We start from the raw sequence: 21,448 nt of genomic DNA on the forward strand, positions 1-21,448 counted from the left end.
GGTATTTTTCCTCATCCCCAGGGTGTTCTTTAAAGTTAGTTTTTGTCCTTTATAGTTACTCCCACATTATAGTTAAGAGTTGTTTTGTTTGGTTTGGTTTTTGAGATGGAATTTCGCTTTTGTGGCTCAGGCTGCAGTGCAATGGCATGGTCTGGGCTCACTGCAACCTCTGCCTTCCAGGTTCAGGGATTCTCATGCTTCAGCCTCCTGAGTAGCTGGGATTACAAGCGCATGCCACCATACCGGCTGATTTTTTGTGTTTTTGGTAGAGATGGGGTTTCACCATATTGATTAGGCAGGTCTCAAACTCCTGACCTTGGGTAATCTACCCACCTTGGCCTCCAGAAGTGCTGGGATTACAGGCAGAGCCACCACACCCAGCAAGAATTCTTTATGTTAAACTTTCTCAGTCTAAATGATTGTGTGGCTTCTGCCTCCTCATTAGACCTAATTGATGCACTATCAAACACAGAATCTCATTTGCTCTACGATCCACATTTCTGTTGAGTCTCCAAGTTCTTCGTTTTGTCTGCTTCTTCTCTATGAATACTGCCATCACATTTTGCTCGGGCTTCCGCGGTCCTCTCTGTAACTGGTGTCTCCTACCTGGTCCAACTCACTCCTTCCCAATCCACCATCCCTTCCCTCATCCATATATTTACTATCTATTTAAAAACTTTCTAGGTTTCCCACTACTCTGAAATAAAGCCCCAAATCTTTGACATACTGTACAAGTTAATAAAAATCTGACCTTCCCCAGCCTGTTCCAACCTCAACACTCCTTTTCCTTCTCTCCTTCTAATATTGGTGATCTGTGCTTTCTTTCCTTGCGTCATCAAGCTTGTGGTAGAACGTACCATTCTATAACCTGTCTTTTCAAAACCTAGCTTTTGATTTAAATGTATATTTGGTGTGTGTGTAGTTGTGTGTGTGATACACACAACTTCATTAACTTTCTCTTTTAATTGTTCATTTTCTTCCTACCTTGGGATTATTCCATTTTTCTGGTGCTAACTTTTTAAAATAACAATATATACACTTAAAGCTACTAGTATTCCCCTAAGTGTGGTTCTAGCTGTATTCCATGGATTTTGATAGGCAATACTTATATTATTACAAAATTCTAAATCTTTGGTAATAGTCATAATAACTTATTTGGAGTCATAAAATTTTTATTTTTTTTTTTATTTTATTATTTATTTATTTATTTAGATGGAGTCTTTCTCTGTCGCCCAGGCTGGAGTGCAGTGGCACGATCTCCGCTCACTGCAAGCTCAGCCTCCCAGGTTCATGCCATTTGAGTGGCTGAGACTACAGGCACCCACCACCACACCCAGCTAACTTTTTTGGTTTTTTTTAGTAGAGATGGAGTTTCATCATGTTAGCCAGGATGGTCTTGATCTCCTGACCTTGTGATCTGCCCGCCTCGGCCTCCCAAAGTGCTGGAATTACATGCGTGAGCCGCCGAGCCTGGCCTTAGACCCATAAAATTTTTAAAGGGGTCTTTTTAGTTTGCTATGTTTGGTTGTTGTTTTGATGTTTGCTTAGGGCTTTTTTGCCCTCTAACTATTGATATCTAATTTTATTCCATTGTGGTCAGAAAATGTGGTCTCTATGGTAATAATGCATTGGTATTTGCAGAGATTTCTATCATTATGCATTTCCCAAGTGGTCAAAAATTCATGACTGTTTCCTTGTTTGATGCAGCGCTCTCTCTGTATAGCTATTAGATTAAATTTATTCAATTAACTTCGTTCATCAATTATGACAGAGGTCCATAAGGATCTCCCACTGTATTACAGGTTTATCCTGTGCAAAAATTTGGCCAAATTTGACCAGATTCAGTTTTACCTATTTGATGCTATGTTTTTTGGTTTTGAGAAATAATACACATTATTTTATTATTTTGCCTTCCTAATCAATATTTTCTTTTTCTTTTGAGTAATTATACTTTTTATTCCTGTTAGTGCTTTCAGGCTTAAAAATATATTGTGCCTAATATGAGTATTGCTTTATTTATTAATAATTTTGATATAAACATACTTCTCTTTCATTCTAGGCTTTAGGTTTAGGTGATCTTATAGATGTAATATAATTAGATTTTAAAATCTAATTTGGAAAAAGTTGTTTTTCTCTAGAAACAATCACTAACTTTATTATAAATGTTGATATATTTGGGCCTATTTTGTCCTTCTATTTTTCACCTTGAATTTATTGTACCTTTTCTGTCTTTATTTTTTTATTTGTCATTGTATTTATCCAGGTTTAATTCATCCTCCTCCCTTGTTCTCTATTGGTTCAGAATTACACATTCTATTTCCGTTATTTTTTCAGCTACCATTACATTTTAATGTGCATACTAGACTTTACAAAGTATAAAGTTAATATTTTAATTTCTTCCCAGACAATACAAGAATTTGAGAATGTTTTTTATCTGAAGTACAACTCCACCCATCTGCCAACCGATCATAATGCCTAATAGGTTAGTTCTACTTTGGGAGGCCGAGGTTGGTGGGTCCCCTGAGGTCAGGAATTCAAGACCAGCTTGGTCAACGTGGTGAAATTCTGTCTCCACTAAAAATACAAAAAAAAAAAAAAAAGGTACTCGGGCATGGTGGCACATGCCTGTAGTCCCAGCTACTCAGGAGGCTGAGGCAGGAGAATTGTTTGAACCCAAAAGGCAGAGGTTGCAGCGAGCTGAGATCGCACCACTGCACTCCAGACTGGGCAACAGAAAGAGACTCCATCTTAAAAATAAAAATAAAAATAAATCTTTAAAAAACAAACATCCTCAGTCTTAGCATTTTTTAAATAGCCAAAAAGTTTACTTTTATTCCTGTGAAGTTCTTTTTATTGGGAAATCTACCTTCTGATTTCAAAGTCTCTTTACTGAAGTATATTCTCTGTTATGTCTTCTACGAGGTTTTGTGGAATCCAACACATCTTCATGGACTATCTTGCCATCTGTGAGTGAAAATAGCTTTAATTCTTCCTTTCCACTCTTGATGACTTTTTTCTCTTTCTTGCCTAATTGCCCTGACAGGAACACCCAGTATCATGTTGACTAGAAGAGGTGAAGGCAGACACCTTTTTGTTTCTGATCCTAATGGGAAGCATTCAGTCTCCCATTCTGAAGTAGGAACGTCAACTACGGGTTTTTTTTCTCACTGCCTTTTATCAGGTCAGGAAACTTTCTCTCTATTCCTAGTTTTCTGAGAGTTTTTATCAGAAATACATGTTGAGTTTTGTCAAATACTTTTTCTGTGTTTCTTGAGATGATACGTGTGTTTTGTTTTTGTTTTTTTATTTGCAATTTCTTAATGTGGTGAAATGCATTGACTGATTTCAAATGTTAAATCAACATTGCATCCCTGCAATGCAACTACTCGGTGGTGATTCATTTTATATATTGTTGAATTCAGGTTGCTAAAAAAAAAAAATGTTTTTATGAGGGTTTCCCTCTATGATGGATTGAATTCTATCCCCCACATTTGTATGTTGAAGCCTTAACCCCAATGTGACTATATTTAGAGATAGGGCATTTCATGAGGTAATTCAAGTCAGATGAGGTAATAAGGATGGGATCTTAATCCAATGAGACTGGTGTCCTTATAAGAAGAGGGAGAAATACCAGGAGTGAATGTGCATGAGGAAAGGCCATGTGAGGACATGCAAGAAGATAGCCATCTGCCACCAGCAGCCTGCTGGCACCTTGACCTTATCTTCCAACCTCCAAAACTGTGAGAAAATAAAGTTCTGTTGTTTAAGACAGCTAGTCTGTGATATTTTGTTACGGTAGCCTGAGGGAACTAATATACAGCATCTATGTTCATAAATGATATTGGTCTGCAATTTTTTTTTCAGGTAAGGCTTTGGTATCAGGCTAGTATCAGGATAAAATTGGCCTTATAGATTGAGTTGCAGAGTATGCACTCCTTTCCAAATTTCTGGAATAATGTCTGTAGGACTCGTACTACTTCTTTCTTAAATGTTTAGAATTACCGGCAGAGCCATGTGGGCCTGGAGGTTTGTTGTGGGAAGGTTATAACAACAAATTATTTATTCAATATAGAGCTATTTCTACTTGAGTGAGAATTGGTAGTTTGTATCTTTCAAGGGCTTCGTCCATTTTATATAAATTGTTGATTTATTGGCATAAAGTTGTTTAAAATATTTCTTTATTTTATTTTCAATATCTGTAGAATCTGTAGTGAGTCACCTTTCTCATTCCTACACTTGATCCTAGCCAAAATGCTGAGAAGGGATCCTCTCTCATTTCTAATATTGGTAATTTCTTTCCTAATCAGTATGCAATAAGGTTTGTCAATTTGGTTAATCTTCTCAAAGAAGCAACTATTAATTTAATTTTATCTATTTTACTTCTGTTATAGACTTCATTGATTCCTACTCTGATCTTTATTGTTTTCTTTCTTTTATTTAACTTGTGTTTAATTTGTTCTACCATCCCTGATTTAAGGTAGATGCTGATGTCATTGATTTGAGACATTCTTTTCTATAATAGAATTATAGTGCTATAACTTTCCCCTAGGAACTGCTTTAGCTGCTTACCACAAATATTGATATGTACTATTTTCTTTTTCAGGTAGTTCAAAACACTTTAGAAGTTCATTTTAATATAGTTTTCATTTTTGCCCATGGTTTATGTTGAACTGTTTTATTCAGTTTTCAAATATTTGAGAATTTTCCAGAATTTTTTTAAAATTGATTTCTAATTTAATATACTGGAGTCAGAGAACATACTTTGTAAAATGCTTTTAAGTTTATAGAGATTTTGCAAATGTTATAGATTGAATTTTATCCTCCCCCGCAAAATGTGTATGTTGAAGCCTTAATCCGCAATGTGACTATATTTGGAGCTAGTGAGATGGGATAGTTCCCCTGAGCCCCTTTGTGGGCAGGAACTGGAGTGGCTTGTTTCACTCAGCCAGCTGTTGGCCACTCCTTAAGAGAGGGAGTGCATGAGCAAGCAAAAGTGTGGGAACCAGAGGGAACAAATGCTAGAACCAGCCGGTTACTCCTCTCTGGCAGGAGCAGGCTGTGAGGGCCACGCAGCAGTGTCCAAGTCCCTGCCCTCTCAGCACCCGGTTTCTTGTCTGGCATCCAGGAAGAATCAGGTCACACAAACAGATTGAAGGGTAGTGTATGAAGAGGATTTTGTTGAGTGATAAAGGTGGCTCTCTGTGGCATGGGGAATTGGAAAGAGGATGGTGCGGAAAGAAGGTGATCTTTCCCTGAAGCCACACCATCTGAAGTTAGCTGTGTCTATCCTTAGTCTCAGAAGCTCACTTGCTGCTTCTCTGCTCTCCACTCAGCAACTTCTTGGCTCTGCCAGCTGAAGTCTTTTTTTGGGCACAGGACAGCAGCGTGGTAGACCAAAAAGACAAAATTTGGGCAGGAAAACAAGGTCAGCTGTTTTCACTCAGGGCCACAGTTCCAGGCTTAAGGGTGGGGTTTAGTGGAGAGCCCAACCATTCTGTATCAATAGGGCCTCTAATTCATGGCAAGAATATAGTATAATTTGGTGAATGTCTTGAGTGCACTTGAAAAGAATATGTATTCTGCTGTTGTCAGAGGTGTCAATTCATTCAAGCTGGCTGACAGTGTTGTTCAAACCTTCTATATTATTATTGATTTTCTGTTACATAGCATATGGTTAATGAGAAAGGGCTAGTTAAATCTCTGATTATACCTATGGATTTGTCTATTTCTCCTTCGAGTTCTCCCAGGTTTGCTTCATTTATTGTGAAGTTCTTATTATATGCATAAAAATTTAGAATTGTTATGTCATCTTGATAAATTAATGCCTTTGTTATTTTGAAATGAACTTCTTCATTCCCGGTAGAATTTGTTGCTCTGAAATCTACTTTGCCTTGTATTTAAAATAGCCACTCCAGGTTTCTTTTGATTAGAGTTAGAACAGTTTTTTTTTTTACTCTTGTACTTTTCATTTATTTGTATCTTTGTACTTAAAATGAGTTTTACTTACGCAGCATATACTCAGTCTTACTTTTTCTTACTTTGTTTGTTTGTTTATTTGTTTGAGGCAGGGTCTCACTCTGTCACCCTGACTAGAGCACAGTGGCACAAGCAATTCTCATGCCTCATCCACTGAAGTAGCTGAGATTCCAGGCATCAGCCACCACACGTGGCCTTACTTCTTGTAAATTTACATTATAAATGGGTTACATCTGATAACGTCTTCTTTTATATTGAGATATGTAACTCATTTACATTTAATGTACTTATTGATTTGATTAGGAATAGGCAACAAAAGAAAAAAAGGTATAAATTGAACTTCATGAACATTTAAAATTTTTGTCCATCAGAAGACACTATTGGCAGAGTAAAAACAACTCACAAAATGGGAGAATATATTTGCAAATCACTTATTTCATAAGAGATTAATATCCAGAATGTATGTAGAAATCCTAAAACTCAACAACAAAAAACTAACAACTCAATTCAAAAATGGGCAAGGGACTTGAGAAAATATTTCTCCAAAGAAAATACACAGATGGCTAATAAGCACATGAAAAGATGCTCAACATTACTAATCACCAGGGAAATGCAAATCAAAATAAGATACCACCTCACACCATTAAGAGGGCTACTATTTTATTTACATATATATTTTTTAATGAAAAGTAACCCTTAGCAAAGGTGTAGAGAAATTGGAACCCTTGGGCACTGTTGATGGGAATGTAAAATGATGCAGCTACTGTGGAAAATTTTATGTCAGTTTCTAAAAAAAAATTAAAAATGGAATTATCTTATGATCTAGCAATTCCATTTCTGAGTGTATATTCAAAAGAATTGAAAGCAGGGTATCCAAGAGATATTTGCACACCATGTTCACAGAAGCATTATTCACAATTGCTAAAATGAGGAAGCCACCCAGATGTCCATCAATGGATGAATGGATAAGGAAATTGCTGTCTATACACACAATGGAATATTACTCAGCCTTAAAAAGGAAGGAAATTCTGACAGATGATACAACATGGATGAAGCTTAAGGACTTTATGCTCAGTAAAATAAGTTTATCATCACAAAAAGATAGATAGTATGTGATTCCTCTTACATGAGGTACCGATAGTAGTCAAGATCAAAGAGACGTAAGTAGGACGGTGTGGACCAGGAACTTGGGGGGAAAGGGAGAAGTGGAGAGTTGTTTGATGTGTACAGTTTCATTTTTGCATATTAAAAGCGTTCTGGAGATGGATGGTAGTGATGGCTACAGAAAAATGCAAATATACTTGGTGCAACCAAACTGCAAATTTTATGTGTATTTTACCACAATAAAAAGGATTAGAAAAAAATTTAAATGCCCTTGCTTCAGATACATCTGTCTGGGTCAGGTCGGTGCCCTGGCTTCACTCTCTATACTGGAGCTGGGGTGCATTACAGGCGCCCTGTTGACCACACAGGAGGGTGAGTGTTGCTTGTTCTCCTTCCTGTGCTGCCATTTAAGGCAGCCATGTCCGTCCCTAGGACCCTAGTGATTACCCAGGGGAAAACTGAGCCCCTCTGAGAAACACATACGCCCCAACAGGAAACTCTGATGACTGGGGCCGCATCAGCTATTCTCATCCCCTGAGGAAGGAACTGATTGCCCAGATCGTATTCAAGGATGTGTCCGTTTTGCCTGGAAATGTCTAAACTTGCTAAGCATATGTTCACTCACTCAACAAATATTTATTGGGTGACTACTATGTGTGAGGCATACTTCCAACCATGAGTACAATGATCCTGACTACTTGTCTTAGCTCAAATTACTTCACATTTGGGAAAATTCGTGTGCTAAGAAGACTGTGTCCAGGACCATTGAGTCCAGTGTCACCCTTTCCAGAAGGCACTGGGATCGGTTTAGACATTTGAGACAGATATGCCCTGGCAAGAGGAGACAAGAGCACAAAAAGACATCCACAAACATTCCTAAAAAGAGAGAACTGGAAGCTTTTGTGGAAACTTAGGCGGTGCTGGGAAACTCCCGGACTTTCCTTTGTGGCCCAGCTGCAGAGTGGTGCTCCCTTGGGAGCTGACCTGGCCTCCCTCTCCCACCCCTCTGCTCTCCCTGGGCAGATGCACCAGCAGCCCAGGTGCAATGCACACCTGCGGGCTGAATGCTTCTACACTGCAGACCCTCTCTCTCTGAGCTACCGCACTGCCTGTGGGACACTCAGGGGTGTCTCACAGGGACCACAGACTCAGCCTCTTTAACGTAGGACTCATGCTTTTTCCCCTACCAGCAAGCCTGCTCTCCTGGAAAGATACTGACCTCTCAGATGGCCAGGTCCTCCACATAGCCCCAAGCAGGGAGCTGACCGCCACTCTTCCTTCCCTGCTCTCTTACCCTTCCCTAACCTCAGCCTCTAAAGCCTGGTTCCAAACATGTGGAACTCTCTGTCAGCCGTCACTCTCCTGCCACTGCCCAGGATCAAACCACTTCATAGATAAATTGCAAACACTGACCTTCTGAAACCCTGATGTTTACTTCCCCCAGCCTCCCCACAACCGCTCACTCCCTACCCACATGGAGTCCACTCTCCATTCTGCAGCCACAGCATGCATCCAATCATGCCACTTCTCTGCCTTTCAGTAGCTTCCCCTCAGACCCCATCTTAGTCTAGAGCCAGCCCCTCCCCAGGATGCAGTCTCTGGACCTCTCTCAGCCCCATCCCTGTAACTTTCCCGCAAACCCTATACGTGGGACTTCCTCAGAAGCACCTCCTCCAGGCCTCGGTAAATCTCACTTTCTCAGCTATGGCCCGGCTCCTGCGTCTAAATTCTACCTACCTCTGATACTCACTTTAACCCTCCCCTGCCAAGCACCCAACCAGCTGAGGCACCACCCAGCTCCCCCTAGGTTCCCCTGTGCTTACCCCTCCCAGATGCACCACCTGCTTTGACCTTATCAGACACACAGTCATGTCAGAGAACATGAGGATGCTCGACTCTGAAGCAAAACTGTGCCAATGATTCCTCAGCCCCTGTCCTCCTCTGAGCTCACTTCAGAGGTCTCTGTGCATTGATAACGCTAGACTCACGAGACTATGAGCATAGAGGAATGAGGTCTTGCATTTCTTCTGCATCTTCCCTCAGAGGCTAGAGCCCGGTGGACACTCACCATTCCCTCACGGCTCCACACTCTCCCCACCAGGCTCCACATTCTCTAAAGGAAGAGACCATGGGCTCTTCCCACATCCAAACATCTCTATCAAAGGCGCCATGCTTTACACATGGTCAGAATCACTAAAAGGTTGCATTTTTCAAAATCATCAAGAAATTATAAAGAGCTGCAGAATGTTTGGAAACAAAAGCCAACCAAGTCAGAGTGGCCTGCTGACTCGAGGCTATAATGTGGACTCTCAGAAGAGATGGGGGTGTCTTAGCATCTGCTTTCTAAGTCAGTGGGAGATATCACTCAGAGGAATGCTGGTCTTGCTTCTCCTGAGTTCTCACAGAGGAGCAAGTGCCTGCAGGAAAGCCTCCATGGGCAGGGGTCCCTCAGGAAGACTTGGTGGCTGAAGGAAGTCTCCACCCTGAGTCTGTGCCAGGGGTTCCTTACCAAGACTGGTCAGCAGCTGGGTCATCTGCCTGGCTCCTTTCTATGGACGCACACCAGGGGGCTCCTCTGGAGACTCTGATAGGCCTGGGCTGAAAATGAGCAGGACTGGCTACATACTTTGTAGGACCCAGCACAAAATTAAAGTGTAGGGTCCATTGTTCAAAAATTATTACAAGACTGTGACAGCACAGTGCTATGCCAAGCCCAGAGTTTTTCTGAGCTCAGACTCATGAAGCCAGCTCCGGGTCTGTGATGTGCACCCCGGGATTGTGGCTCCAGTGACACTGATGCTGCCTCTATGCCTACGAACCTCAGCTGGATGCCATGACATGTCCCCATGGGGCAGAACCAAGGACTATGGAGCCCAAAAGCCTCCAGGGCACTGCAGAACAATTCTGGAGGGTCTGTCCATCCTGGCTTTCCACTACACAGGCTGTAGTCTCATTTTACTCTTCTTATATTTTAAAGTGTATGTTTAGGGGTATCTGGAGCCATCTGACACGGTTTTCTTTTGCAATCATTTTTCTCTTTGCTGTCCCACTAATAGCTTCCAAATCACCTGCTGGCAATGGGACTGGAAGGCAGGAAAGTGTAAGCTCCTTCACCCAATCCCTGGAGCTCACAATGGAGCCATGAGGGGAATGGTGAATGTCCACAGTGCTCTAGCCTCTGAGGAAAGACACCAAAGAAATGCAAGACCTCATTCATCTATTCTCACAGTCTCGTGAGTCCAGTGTTATCAGTGCATAAAGATCTCTGAAGGAACTGAGCCTTAACTCTACCAATGAGCCCAGAGGAGGGCAGGGCCCCAGGAATCATGGGCACAGTTTCTCTTCAGAGCCTGGCATCCTCATGTTAAAGGAAAGTGTGGCTAATGTAATGACAAGCCATGTCCAAAAATAGCATATGAGGGACCGTCTGGAGCATGGTTCAACAAACTCTAGGCAAAGATGCCATTCATTCTGCTTCAGGTCCAAGTGCCTCCCAGACTGGGACTCCAGGATAGGCCTGTGGGAGCGTCGGCACCACACATTCCCACCCCTGGCATATCTGTGGAACTGTCATCTGGACCAGACACTGTGGAAGCCATTGCAATAACCATGTGAGGTGGGTAATGTTATTATTCCCACTCCATGGGGGCAAGAATGTCAAGATTTCGAGAGGCCACGTGATTTTGTGGATGATATAACCAAGGGCAGAGCTGAGATAAAAGCATGTGAAGGAGTTTGGAATGTGCCACCCCAAAATATGCCACTTTGATATACTGATTATTTTGAGTTAAAAACACGTGAAAAACAGCAAATACAGGAAGAAGCTTTGTCTGAACTCTTCTTATCTGCCTAAAGAAAGATCTTGCAAAAGCAACTCAAGTTACGAGTCCCCTCCTCAAGAGTTTTATCAGCCGGGGAAGACTGACCCCTATCACAAGAGCGGAGACCAGAAGCCAGCATCACACCAGACAAGCTTCGCCTCATATCGTCCATCTGCTCTTCAAAGCATTCCTCATCTTTCCTAAAAATCATTGTCTCCCCTAAGTGGCCTGCAGCTCTTCTTCCCTTTCTGCTGTGAAGATGGTTCATAAGCTCCCAAATCTCACCACTCTTTTGGCTATCCACGATTTTCCCCCTGTGATACCTCTGTGCACACAGTAAGTGTAGCTGTCTTCTGTTAATCTCCATGCTGTTCATTTATTTCATAGACCCAGTTACCAAAACTCAGAGGACAGAGGGAAAGTCTTTCCCTCTCCCAAATTGATGCTGGAAATGGATGCTGTCAGCTACAGAAAGGGGAGAGGTTCTAGGTGGAGTTCATGCATCCTTGAGGAGAGCATGCAGCACAGTGCACGTGTTCCCTTAAGCTGGCTCAGAGTGGACTCATTACTGCTGCTACCTCACTTAATTCTCACAAGAACTCTGTTAGATAACTGCTATCTTCACCATGTTACAGATGGGGAAACTAAGGGTTGGACATGTTAAGTAGGAAAGGTAAAGCGATTTTCCAGAGCAGCCATATCCTGGAAATCAGGGTCTGTGGCATCATGAGGCTCCACAATGGCTTGGCAGAAGACAAAGAGAGACAGAAGGAAAAGGATGGAGTTGCCAAAGGGCAAGGGGTGCCCAGCAAAGGGATCAGACTGTTTCCACATTTGCAGTGATCCTCTCTATTTTACACACTGCAGTAGCTCCCCTGACAACTACACTTGAGTTGGAGAAGGAAATAAGGATCAAGTTAAAAAAGAAGCTCTAAGAAAACAATCCCGTTTTTGTCCCACCTCCCCATCTACATCTGGGAATGGGGACTGTCTGGCTCTGCTCCTGGGGGGACAGCCTGGGAGGACACAGCCTCACCTGAGCTGCTCCCAGCCCAGTGGGAGAGAAACCCAGCTCAGGAGGAGGGTGGTCTGATGGAGGGGTGCAGTGGAGCCAAGGGAAGACTCAGGGGTAGGGGCTGGGCAGGTGAAAGACCCAGGAGATGTCCCTGGAGTGAGTCCCACGGGGCATGCAATGGGCTGAGACATGGGGAGTGTCCTGCAGACGGAGCGGCATCTGTCTGATGGGCACGCACACACTCACTGGTGGTGGAGTGCGAGGTGGACATTCAGGAGCTTGCAGGGGGCCAGAACACAGATCAGAAACATGGAGTAAGAGGTCTGGCCCCGTCTTCAGTGCAGGAGAGCCGTTCCTCTGGAGAGCACCACAACACACCTCCACAGGGCAGGGACAGGGAAGGTGTCATAAGGGTCCGTGCCCCCTGCCTGCCTTCTTCGGTCCTGGCCATAGTCTACTCCAACTTCTCATTTCTGACACTTGGCCATGAGTGACCTCCTGTCCACAATGGGCTCTTTTGGTCTTTCTCCAGTTTAGGGCTTAAGGAATTACATTGTAACACTGCAGACAGACAGAACATAGTGGATATCTCGTTTGTTACAAAATTAGATTATTTTCAGGCTTCATCTGGTCCAAAATACCCCTGTGGTCTCTGTGCCCTGGTGGAGGGAAGAGTTCATGCCTCCTAGCAGGTCCCGTGCCCGCTCTGCAGCAGCTGACGTCACCCCCTCCCCACTACACACACACATTCCGGTGGGGGTAAGAAGAGGAGGGAGTGCAGGGCCCCCCATGCTGTCTGTTTGTTCTGTGCATCAGAGGTCAAGAGCATGCCTTTTGTTTTTCGGTTGCCTTTGACTACCCTAAGAGTGGCACAAACAACAGCAAATATATGGAGACATGTTTTTCATGGACTCGTCACTGAAATTTCTGATGGTCAGGTCCATCAATATCTATTTGAGAAGGTCAGGTTTCTGCTCCTTTCAGAAAGGCAGCAAAAGAGTTGGCAGCAAGAGTTTGACTTGGAATGGGAAGTACTCCCTAGTGCTCTGGCCTAAGCCAAGACAGCATTCCCATGAGAGATTCATTCTGGTCATTGACTACTAAAGTTGGTTCAGTTTGGCCAGAATCCAATATCGTTATACAAATTACAAAGAAAGCATCTAGAACAATTGGAGTCAGTATCCAGTACCCAAGCCCCCTTCGAGTTTCTGGTTTAGGTATAGATACAGTTTCTCAGGGACTTGGTATGACCAGAAGCCCTCCCTGAGGCGAAAGGCCATCTAGGATGAGGAAGAAGATAGAGGAAAACCAGCAAGCCCATGGTGTGCCTCAGCTGCAGGGGTGGAAAGCATAGGTCCATATTCTGTTTTTCATCTGTGAAAACCATGCTTGCCAGTGCTGAATCCTCGGAGCAGTGGAAGGACCTGCTGTATCAATGCGAGGCCAGCCTGGGTGCTGAAAGCCTCATCATGCACCGAACACTTGTGCCCCCCCAATACACACCAAAATGTTATGTCAAAATCCTAACCCCCAGTGTGATGGTGCTGGGCAGTGGGGCCTTTGGGAGGTAAAGAGATCATGAGAGTGTATTTCTCTCTTTCTTTCTCTCTCTCTCCACCATGTGAGGTCACAGCTAGAAGACAGCCATCTGCAAACCAGAAAGAGAGCCCCCACTAGACACCAGATCTGCCAGTGCCTTGATCCTGGACTTCCAGCCTCCAGAGAAGTGTCTGTTGTTTAAGTTGCCCAGTCTGTGGTCACTGGTTACAGCAGCCCCAGCTGGCTGAGACCACCTTTGTCAAAGCTCATCTTCCCTGACAGCCTGCCTTAGTATGCAGAGACCACCATCTCAGTGACAGCAGACATGCATTCCCAAAAGCTGCCCATCAGCAGATCCAGCCTGAGGGACAATTACCAAGAGAACTAAAGTGTGATGTCCCTACATCCTGTTATGAATCCACCAGGGCTCGGGCCCCATTCTCTGTGCTGGGCTCCTCTGATCCCAATTCTTCTCCCCTTGGAAACATTTTTTTCAAGTATTCCCTGAGCACTTAACAGAGAGAAAGCCCAATGGGAGACAGGAGGGACAGACTGACATTTGGAAGTGAAGAGTCTGACATGGACCAGCCTCAGGTCACTCGCAATTTAATTCCTAAGGCGAGGACACCTGAAAAGCAAACTGGAAGTTCCAAGGACCATGAAAGCAACACAGGTGGAGGCTGGAGGAGCTTCAGCGGGAGCAGCGGGAGAGATCCATGGTGGCTACAGTATTTCTCCCTAAGGACAAAACCAAAAGAATACACACAAAAATCCTCCTCTGGGTAGAAAAAGACTTCTTCGTTTATTTATACCAATGACAACAGCAATTGGCTGTGTTTTACCTGCTCTGCTCTCTGAGAGCAGAAGAATGCCTCACCGTAGGCCATGACACACAGGACCTGGTCAAGAATCACTTTGCAGGATCTGCTTGCTGTTTAAAATGTGTCTTTTCTGGAGAGCTACAGTATACCCTCCCTGATCTGACACAGGCAAATTAACATTCCATTTCACACATGGGAAGGCTGAGTCCATCGTGAACATCACATTGCTAACTTAGGGTGCACTCAAACTAAAATAAAAGTCTCCTGGACACAGTCCCGAGGTTTCCCCTGAGTCAAGGGTCCCTTCAAAGACCCATGGTCAATGCACTCCACACCTGATCACCTCAATGTGTGTGGGAACACAGCAGCCCGTGGGCCAGGATCCTGGCTCATCCCCAGGCTTCCAGGCCCCTGTAAAGCCGTGGCCACACATTCACTCATTCATTCACCAACACCATTTATTGAACTTCTACTGAGGACAAGGAGACAAAAGACGCAATCTCTGCCCTCAAGAAGTTCAGTGTCTAATGGAGACAGGGGACAAGTAAAAAGACTAAAGATTATGCAATTTTCTTTATCCAAGTCCAAAAGTGTATAAGCCAGATGGATGCCGTCAGAAGTCAGTGGTTCCCCATGGGGGATTAGCACCTGGGAGGGGGATGCAGGGGACTCCTTGGGGACTGGGAATGTTGTGATATACCCACATTGAACCTCCTTTAGGTTCTTGTAAATGTCCAGTCCACTCCCCTCTCTGGGGACATCCTGCCCCATTGGTTGAAATATTTTCCCCATCTCCACTGGTGAACCTGATTCTTCCTTTCTCCTTCAAGGGAACAGATCTCCCAAACCAGCCTTCTAGAAGGTCTTCTGACCCTCCAGTTTGGGTGAGGCCTCTCCTCCTTGCTCACATAGCACTTGGACCCGACTTACCTTCACGGTCACAGTCCTCATTCCACTAACTGTCCTCTGCTGTCTGCTTGCACCAGCAAATAACCTTCTGGCTGGTAATCTTTCACACATATTCCCCAGTGGATGACTGACCTGAATCTTGAGTATAAGGTGGCAAGTAAGGAATGAGACAGTGTCCTAGGCAAATAGCATTGATGTTCAGAGAAACAAGATGCAGCCTTGAATCATGGAGAAATTGAGCTCAGTCCCTTAGGACGGGAGGTTAGGGTTGGAAGGGAGGGGCTGGAGAGGGGCTGGAGAGGAACGGGGTGCTCTGTTGCCTAAAGGCAACAGAGAATCTCTGAAATTAAGTTTTTGTGTGTCTTCCACTTCTTGATTTTGTGGTGGTTATTTTATTGGCTAAGCAGTAACATGATTTGATTTGTGTTTTAGCAAGTATCTACTGGAGGATGTTGCCAAGTGCAAAGGCAGGGAGAGAAGTGAAAGGCCTGTCAGTCACTCAGGGGGTGAAGGATGAGGACCTGAAATAAGCCAGGAGGTAAGAAAGGGGGTGTACTTAAGGGCCACCTTAGCCCCACCATTGCCAGGTCGGTTGTTGTCTTATGTAATTCACAATTACTTTCACTTCTATAGTGTCCCTATTTGGTAGTAAATTATGAGGTCATTCTATTCCCAGTGAAATTTAAGATGCAGGATCAGCAGGAATTCGTAGGAGTTGGTGAAATGAGACGGGGAAGGAGGGTTCAACAAAGAGGTACAGGTACTGTCAACTGAGTCTCCATCCTTGAAGCCGTGGGGACAGGGGAGAAGGAAGCAGCAATTCAGTGGGGCTGGGGAAGGGTGTGAGTGAAGCGATTTTCCGGCCCTCCTGAATTCATGTGCTCAGGCTGCCATGATGAGTGTCACAGACTGGGATGCTTAAACTGCAGAAACAGCAGTTTCCTCAGGCTGGAGGCCAGAAGTCTGAGATGGAGGTGTGGCAGGGCTGGTTTTTCCTGAGCCTCTTTCCTGGGCTTACAGATGTCTGCGTTCTCCCTGCATTTTCACATGGTCTCACCCCAGTGTGCATCTGTGTCCTCATCTCCTCTTCTTATGTGGACACTGTATATTGGATTAAGACCCACCCTAATGGCCTCATTTTAACTTAATTATCTAATCTAAGGCCCTATCTCCAAATACAGTCACATTCTGAGATGCTGAGGGCTAGGACTTCAACGTAGGAATTGTGGGGTACAAGGGACCCAGTTCAGCCCATAGCCCCCTCCCGTGCTGTCATAGCCCCCAACCTGCCCCAGCCTCTGTCTGCACCCTGAGCTCCTGCCTCAGGTCTTTGCGGCCTCCTCACCATGGACAGCTGGGTGGGGAGGGTCCACTCAGATCAGTGACCTCACAAAGGGCCAGGGTCCCCTCCCAGTCATTCTCCCCACCTGCCACTTCCTGATGGCCCCTGGAGGAAGTCTCGGTGCCTGTCAGTCCCTCTCAGGTCATGAGGAAGTTCTCTGATCCCTTCTCCCACAAACACAGCCTCCTCCCTACATGAAATACCCTTCAGCTCCCACAGCCATCACGGTGAAAGTCCCTGGCTGAGGCCTGTCCTGCAAGTGCCCCACAGGCTCTTCTGCTCCCTCCCCTCTCCTGCTTGCTAGGTCTTCACTCCTCCGTGTTTGGGGAGGAAGGGAGGAAGGGTGAGGATCCTGACTACGGGAACCCTCTCCCTGGCCCCTGGACCACCTCAGGGCTTTGGCAGCCACTGACACAGACACCCTTGCCAGGGCACCCCTGCCCTTGCCCTTTGCCTCCTAGGCAAAGTCCCTTGAAGCCTGATGTCTCTAAGCTGGGCTCCTATGGCAGAGGGGACACACTCAAGCCCTTTGTCCTGACAACATCCAGAACTCCAGGCCATTGCTGAGGCAGCCAGGTGTGGACCTGGCTTCAGAACCACAGACCGTAAAAGATTCGGAGTCAAGACCACGAATTAATCTACTGGAAGGTCCATCCCTTGTTTGAGGAAGATGCAAACGTGATGAGGGAGGGGAGTTGAGACCGCTCGCCGGTGTTTTCCGAATCTACATGATCTCTGTTCGCCTTTTAACTCACTGCTTCTGTGAGGGGAGTCTGCCATCTCTCTGGGATATGAGAGGCAGACAGCTCCCTGGGTAATATCCTGTTCCACATTCTAGGCCCTTCCCTGGTGTACACACCTGTGGGACTCAGGCCTAGGTCTCCAACCCCCTCCCCAGATCAACCCCAGCTGCAGAAATGGCTACAGTTTGAATATGTCCCCTCCAGAATGCAAGAGCTGCCAATATGGAAGTGAGCTCCTTCCAAGGTGACTAGGGGGCTATAATGCCCATTTTACAGATGCGGAAACTGAGACTCCCATTGACACCCAACCACAGAACTGGTTAATGATGAAGATAGGACTTGAACTGAGATGTTTGACTCTGTGCAACAGGGGTTGGCAAACTCTGGCTTGAAAGCCTCGTGCTTACTGCCTGTTTTGTAAATTAAGTTTTGCTGGTATATGTTTATTTGTTTTGCGTTGCCTGTGCCAGTTTGCACACTGCACCAGCAGCATTGAGTAGTTGCACGCCTACCACCTTACCAAACGTACCTAGGGCTATGTGTTCCCCTGAAGAGGGATTAAAAGTTTTGTGTAAAATAGAAAGATCATGCCTATAATCCCAGCACTTTGGGAGGCCAAGGCGGGTGGATCATGAAGTCAGGAGCTCGAGCCTGACCAACATGGTGAAACCCCGTCTCTACTAAAAATTAACCAGGCGCAGTAGCATGTGCCTGTAATCTCAGTTACTCACCAGGTTGAGACAGGAGAACGGCTTGAACCCAGAAGGCAGAGGCTGTAGTGAGCCGAGATCACGCCACTGCACTCCAGCCTGGTGACAGAGCGAGACTCTGTCTAAAAAAAAGAAAGAAAGAATAACATCGGAAGTGGGAGCTCTAAGTGCAGAATTGTTTGTTACCAAAACATCAAGAAAATGTTTTCTAAATAGATGAAGTTTTAGTCTTTTTTTCAGTTCTGGTTTATAGAACTTAACAAAAATGACATATATGAAAAGGATATTAAGAAATATACTCAGTAAGATCATGGTGGTTTAGTAGATGCAGCAAACACACAGGCAGTTCTGTTGAACTCTGTGGCTTCTGAGCAAGCAGAAATAAATGAACCAATTGATATTAATGAGGAAAATACAAACCCACAATGTGTAACTTAAAAAACAATTCTATATTTAATCATTCAGGTTAACACAGCCATACAAACTAGTATTTAAGAAATCTTCCCAGTTAGCCTATTTTTCATTTTTCCATGTGTTGCCAGAAGAGATCACCACAAATAAGTCAGAGTGCATGCATTAAAGTCAAAACGATTGGTGCCTTCAAGAGTAAGGCCCCTGAATCATGCAAGGAGCTTCACTCAGAAAGAAGACCTTCATCTCTACTTTCAGAATGTTCTTCATGGCCCTCAAACAAGGATGGTGATGATGATGACTGTCAAGGCTCAAGCTCAGGCCATTCCCTGCTGTCTGCCATAAATCAGTGCCCGAAGGGACAGGAAGCAGAGGAGCCCATGAGGGTGGCCGTCTCCAGAAGAGATGCTCCCCATTCAGCCACACTTGGCCTGGATGTGCATACCAGATGTGAGGTTATTGATTCGAATCTGGGTTAAGAAACCCCACTTCTCCAGGGCTCCACGTGAGGACTAGCAGGGTGCCGCCATCGGGTCAGGAAGTGGCTTGGAATGGGGGCCGTTTTCACTGCACATCTGACACTGTGGATCCGCTCCAATGCGCAGGAAGCTGGGGTGAAGAGGACGGTCTTTGGTGTGTGACACCCTGAAGCTCAAGTCCAGGATGTGGGCTCTGAGGCAAGTTAGTTTAGCTCTGAGCATCAGCGTTTCTCTCTGAAAGTGGAGTTGGCAGTGTCTTCGTCTGAGACTTCCTGTGAGAATTCAGTACTGCATGAGAAGTGGCCCAAAGTACATAATTAATTATTGCTCATTATTTTTATTACTTCTAAGCTACTTCATTACGTTGATGGCCTTTCTGTAATGAACAGCATATTATATTAAAATATAAGCTTATTTATTCATGTAGCAGATATTCATTATGGGATTATTATGTGCCAAACTCTAGACTAGTTCTGGGTTATAGAAAAATGGATCAGTCTAGGTCCCATCTTCAAAGAGCTGGAAAGATAGGAGAGAAAGTAGATTCATGCAATTACCTAAAATAATAATGAGAATAACAACAGTAATAACTTGAGACCCCCAGTATGTGCCAGTTCCATTGGTGTGTGGGCTACGGATTGCCAGGGTCACCCCACAGAGGACAGCTGATGGAATCATATTTAAACCTCATGACAATTGCCAAGTGTCTTAGCAGCTCAGGCTGCCATAACAAAATACCACAGACTGGGTGGCTTCAACAAGGATGATTTGTTATCTCATGATTCTGGGGACTGAAAATCTAAAATCAAGGTTCCAGCAGGATTGGTTCCTGGTAAGACTTCTCTCCTCAGCTTGTAGACAGCTGCCTATGTGCTATGTCTTCACATGGCAGAGTGAGCAAGCTCTCTGGTGTCTCTTCATATGAGGACACTGACCCCATCATGAGGACCCACCCTCAAGTCCTTCACCTAAATCTAATCACCTCCCCAAAGGCCCCATCTCCAAATACTATCACAACAGAGGTGAGAACTTCACATATGAATTGGGAGAACACAATTCTGTCCACAGCACAGAGGTAACCATGCTATTCTGACTTCCTACATGAAGACACTGGGATTCTGACAGGCCAAGTTGCCCAGGGCCTGTCAGGACTTGCCCAGAGTCACCAGCAAGTATGGGACAGAATTGGAACTCAAATCCAGGATTTGTTTCTATAGAGAAATGGCCAAGAAACCTTTAGAATCCCAAGAAAAAGCAATTAATTTTCAAGGAGGCAAAATTACTGCAACATTTTGAGGCAGAGCCTCTCATCCTGACCTTGAAAGATGCGAGAGTTTCACCAGGCAGAGAGGAAGAAAAAGGAAGAACTAGAGCATCGAGAAAGCAGCTTGCAGGAACCAGTACTGGGGAAGAAATGAGGGCTGGGAGAGTGAGCACAGAGAGAGAGAGATGGGATCAGGGCAGGAAACGTGGGCAAAGGCCAGGGTCAGAACGTGGGGGGCAACCTTGGGCAGCAGGGAGTCAGCCAAAGATGCTAAGTGGGGCTGGCGTGATTAAATTCATACCAACCAAAGTCATTATTCCAGCAGAGGGAGAAGCAGGAGGAGTTGGGAGAGAGGAGAGACCAGCCAGGAAGATGTAACAATAGCCCCATGGTAATAATGAGCCTTTGAGTTCTGAAACAGCCAACAGAGGAGAATGACAGAGAGGGGCAGTGATGACCCAAGGAGGTGGCAGATCCTCAGGAAACACAGGGCAGGCTCATGGTGATGTAGACCTTAGGGGAGAAACACCCAGGGCAGAGAGTGCTGACTTAGGGGCTACAGGACAGTGCCATGGGTTGTTTGTCCCCCCAGAATCCATATGTTGAAGCCTAACCCCCAGTGTGATGGTATTTGCAGATGGGATCTTTGGGAAGTAATTAGGTTTAGATGAGATCCTGACAGTGGCACCCCATGATGGGATGAGTGCCCTGAGAGATCCTAGAGAACTCTCTCATGCTTTTCCTGCCATATGAGACCACAGTGAGAAGGTGCCTCTATGAATCTGGAAGCAGGCCCTCACCAGACACCAAACTGCTAGTGCCTTGGTCTAGGACTTCTCAGCCCCCAGAACTGTAAGAAATAAATTCCGTGCATTAAAGATGCTTCATGATGTCATTCAGGGGAAAAAGTCAATCTTGTTTCTTAAAGAGGACTAAACAGTGTCCACCTGTTACTTCAGAAAGCCATGGCACTTGCAGTGCTATAGCAATGGCCTGGAGCATCTCTCCCCTCAGAGGCAATCCAGATCTGCTGGGCTTTTTAAGGGAGCAAGTCCTGGCTCTGTGGGGCTTGTCATGGGCTTAGTTCCTTAAAATTGCAAAGTCACCGCAGAGTCAGATTAGAATGGAGCCCCTGTCACATATTGAGGGAAATATTTTCATGCTTTTTCTCCATTATCTACTTATTAAAAACAATCTACTAACCTTGCAGATGACTTGCCTTTAAGCACACCATTCCTGTCAAGGAGAGACGTGGTCTCCTCATTTTATACCCTGTTGGCAGCCCTGGTAAGAGCGTCAATGATTTTTCCTCAA

At 44.8% G+C, this 21,448-nt stretch overlaps 1 long non-coding RNA gene across 1 annotated transcript; it reads right to left on the reverse strand.

The window, feature by feature from the left end:
- Positions 1–18,410: 18,410 nt before the first annotated feature.
- LOC117082439 lies at positions 18,411–20,670 on the reverse strand. Its single transcript, XR_004436612.1, has 2 exons — positions 20,440–20,670; positions 18,411–19,158 (listed from the first exon to the last, which is right to left on the reverse strand). It is a non-coding gene; the product is annotated as an uncharacterized LOC117082439 (long non-coding RNA).
- Between the last annotated feature and the right edge of the window lie 778 nt (positions 20,671–21,448).

This window comes from Trachypithecus francoisi, unplaced genomic scaffold, assembly GCF_009764315.1.
Source record: "Trachypithecus francoisi isolate TF-2019V2 unplaced genomic scaffold, Tfra_2.0 Lachesis_group9, whole genome shotgun sequence".
Classification (NCBI taxonomy): Eukaryota; Metazoa; Chordata; class Mammalia; order Primates; family Cercopithecidae; genus Trachypithecus; species Trachypithecus francoisi.